Genomic DNA, 4,391 nt, shown 5'->3' on the forward strand with positions numbered 1-4,391 from the left:
GAGAAGGAGCTATTGGCCATTGTATTTGCCATGGAGAAATTTCGGCCCTATCTTATGGGGGCCAAGGTGATTGTGCACACAGACCATGCAGCCCTTCGATATCTAATGACCAAAAAGGATTCCAAAGCAAGATTGATGAGATGGGTGTTGCTACTTCAAGAATTTGACTTAGAGATAGTGGATCGGAGGGGAAGTGAGAACCAAGTTGCGGACCGTTTGTCCCGGCTAGAGGAAGAAGGGAAACCATGTGACGGTCTCGTGATAAATGATGCATTCCCCGACGAGCAACTTCTCTCAGTGTCAATGAGTGACATGCCATGGTTTGCGGACATCGCCAACTTCATTGTGACTGGAACTGCCCCGTCTGAGCTCCCTTCCAACCAAAAGAAGAAACTCAAACGGGATAGTTTGGATTTTTATTGGGATGATCCGTACTTGTTCAAAATTTGCATGGATGGAGTAATAAGAAGATGTGTCCCGGAAGGTGAACAGTTGAGCATATTGGAGGCTTGTCACTCCTCTCCCTATGGTGGCCATCACGGAGGGGTGAGGACGGCTTCAAAGGTTTTGAGTTGCGGTTTCTATTGGCCAACGTTGTTTAAAGATGCTAGTGATTTGGTGAAGAGATGTGATGCATGCCTACGGGCCGGCGGAATTTCAAAAATGGATGAGATGCCTATCAACACGATTCTCGAGGTGGATATTTTCGATGTTTGGGGCATTGATTTCATGGGTCCGTTCGTGTTCTCTTGTGGTAACACTTATATTCTCGTGGCGGTGGATTATGTCTCAAAGTGGGTGGAAGCCGTGGCTTTACCCAACAATGAAGCCCGAAGTGTAGTAGCATTCTTGAAAAAGAGTATCTTCACAAGGTTTGGTACCCCTCGTGCTATCATTAGTGATGGGGGTTCTCACTTTTGCAACGAGGCTTTTGATTCATTGCTTGCTAAGTATGGTGTAAATCACAAAGTGACCACTCCCTATCATCCTCAAGCCAGTGGTCAAGTGGAAGTGTCCAACCGAGAAATAAAGAGTATCTTGTCCAAGACGGTAAATGCTAATAGGACCGATTGGTCGAAGAAATTGGATGATGCTCTTTGGGCTTATCGGACGACTTACAAGACCCCAATTGGTATGTCTCCGTATCGGTTGGTGTTTGGTAAAGCTTGTCATCTTCCGGTGGAATTGGAACACAAGGATATGTGGGCTTTGAGAAAGTTGAACTTGGAATGGGATGTTGTCGCAAATATCCGGTTTGAGCAATTAAATGAGCTTGATGAGTTTAGATTTCATGCCTACTCCAGCTCGTCCTTGTATAAGGACAAGATGAAGTACCTTCACGACAAATATGCTCGGGGAAGGAATTCAAGGTTGGTGATATGGTTCTTCTTTTCAACTCCCGGTTGAGGTTATTTCTCGGGAAGCTCAAGTCTAAGTGGAGTGGCCCTTTTGAAGTGGTATGTGTAACTCCTTTTGGTGCTCTTGATCTCAAGAACAAGAATGGTGAAATATTCCGGGTCAATGGACATCGTGTCAAGCACTATTTGGGAAAGTTTGATGATAGCCATGTGGTGGCACTTATTCATTTGAAGTGGTATGATGGTAACATGCATCGTGCCGCGACGTTAAATCAGGCGCTTCTTGGGAGGCAACCCATGTCTTTTTCTTTCTCTTTGATTTTCTTTGTAGATTAGGATATCTGAGCTAATTGTTTGTGAGATGTTGCAGGGATTGTATTGAAGCAGTGCAAAACAAAGTATAAAAAATGCACAGTCGGCTGAAGTTGCCAGTGCGGCCGCGGTGGGATTTGTGCGGTCCGCACTGGCATAAGCTGAAGATGCAGGTTCTTTGAAGTTTGTTCACGCAGCCGTGGTCATATTTCTGAGGGCCGCGTTGGTCTTGCGCGGCCGCGTCCCAATTTGTGCGGTCCATGTGGGCTACTTCCTGCAAAGGTTTCAAAATTAAACCCAGCGCGGTCCGCGGTCATTTTTACGCGGCCGCTCTGGTGGGTGAGCATGGGGGCCCACAATTCTCTATTATTAGGAACCTTAGGCCTTATTTTACACTTTTTGCACTCTGAACTCCTGAACCCTAATTTTTAACTGTTCATCTGAGATTTTCTTGTGTGTTGCATCAAGTGCTTTGATTCTTCTTATTCCCGGTAACAATTCTTGCAATTATCCTTAATTAGTGCTTATTTTCCATTTTTTTTACTATCTCCCAGTAGTGTAACTTCTTGTTCTTTCGTTTTTTCTTGAACTCAATTATTAGGTTAGTTTAAATGTTTTTTTGGTTGCTGGGTATGAATTCCATGCTGGGTAATTGAGTAGGGACAACTAGGATTCACGAACTTGAACGAAAATGGACTAATTTGTAAAACCCTAACTCAGTGCCTATTTTTGCCTCAGCGCGGTCCGCGGTCCGTGTTGGCCCAGTACTTGTGAAGCTAACTTTCTCCAGCGCGACTGCGTTCCTAATTGTGCAGTCCGCGCTGGCCCAACGCAACCGCGCCCCCATTTTATGCGGGCCGCGTTGGGGAGATTGATCGTAGCCGTCTCAACACTACACAATGGCAGGAAGAGTGGGTAGCAATAACTAATACCCGCATAGTGGATCGGGGTCGAATTTCCACAGGGATCTTGGAATGGAGTTGTATTGCCTGTTTAGTTTAGAATTGCGTTTGTACTTCTAATTGCACTCCTAACATTTTTGGGGGGTTTTATATTTAAAACTACTGTTGTAATCTAAGGATTAAAGCTAAATTATGCTAAGGAAATATTGCTAAGTTATGCTTAATATAGGAAAAAGGCACTAGGGTTGTGACACTACCTAGGTGGCTAGCTAACGGGTAGAAGATACTAAGGGGAGATTGATAAATCTGGGTTTAGTGCTATAGTCGTTGACCAATAGCACTCATTCTCACACCTCTCGGTAGAGAGAACGATTTTGCCCAATTGACTCTCTCGAGACCAATTAGGTAGTCCAATTAGACCGGGCAACTAGGGCTCAAGTAGGGTAGTTACTCTTTCGAGGTTTAACCCGTTAATTAGGACTACCATTCTCATGGGTCCATCCCAATTCCTTGTTGGGTTAACTTTTAGGGTCATATGACTCTCTCTCTCAAGAAGAGTTAGACCCACTAAGCTTGAATTCATGTTTGCAACCACAAATTCTAGATTGAAACACAAAATTAACCCAAATAACAAATACCCAATCTCAATCTCACCCTAGAATGCAACACCCATTAGCTACCCACACTAGGGTTGAGCCACAACCCTAGCTAATGGGCTTAGCTAGACATAATTAAAGAAGAAACAGTAGAAATAGATGATGAAATGAACATAATAATTGATTACTACTTAAAATCTATGATATTCAAGAGTAAAATTGCCAAAATAGGCTACAAAATACTTCTCACGAGCGCAGCTCTTGTTCAGCAGCTAAAACATACCCTAAAAATGTTAAAAAGATCTATTTATACCGAGCTAGAAAATTTGGACAAAAATGCCCCTTCGGGGTAGGCGCGGACCGCGCAAAAAGGGAATGCGACCGCGTTGGCTCTTGGACTCTTGAACTCTGTTCTATGAAGTTGGGACCGCGGACCGCGCAGAAATGTAGCCCGGCCGCGTTTCAGGACTAGCGCGGACCGCGTATAAATGGAGCGCGGCCGCGTGGCAGTACTTTGGCAAAAACACCATCTCTCTAAATCTCTTCTACGCGGACCGCGTAAAAAGGAGCGCGGACCGCGTAGGATGCCCTTGAATGAACCAGTCTCTGAATCTCCTAGCGCGGCCGCGTGGCAAAACAGTGCGGTCCGCACTAGGTCTTCTTGTTCCCCACTTCAATTGTTCTTTGACACTTGGCAGGTTTCACTCTGTTTTGAGCCGATCTTTGACATTTGTCATCTTGTCGCTCAAACCTGCAATCAAGCGCAACTTGTAAGTGTTTTGGGATTGTTTTGTGGCAATTCATAACAAAAGCAATAGCAAGTAGGGGTATAATCATATTAAAATCCTAACTTATCAACTCCCCCAAACTTAAACCTTTGCTTGTCCTTAAGCAAACAAAATAAGACCCACCCCAAAAGAGCAATCCAAGAATTTCCAGCTATCCTAAAGTAACCTCAACAAGCATCAATTGGGACTAACAATTGCCCTCAATACGAATGCATCATTAACACATTTTAGGCTTTTGAAAACTATGGATCAAGTGTGCCACAAGAGCATCAAGGGTTGACACATTTCATCAAAGAGCTTTTCTCAAATACCTTGGTCATTGTGGAACCCAAACTCAAACATCCTCAACTCTCCCTAAGCGAACCTCACCTTTTTGAGTAGTGACACACAAACCCGAGGACTGATGGGATTTTCACTCAATTCTCTAAAAAAGAG

This window comes from Nicotiana attenuata, chromosome 7, assembly GCF_001879085.1.
Source record: "Nicotiana attenuata strain UT chromosome 7, NIATTr2, whole genome shotgun sequence".
In the NCBI taxonomy this organism is placed as follows: Eukaryota; Viridiplantae; Streptophyta; class Magnoliopsida; order Solanales; family Solanaceae; genus Nicotiana; species Nicotiana attenuata.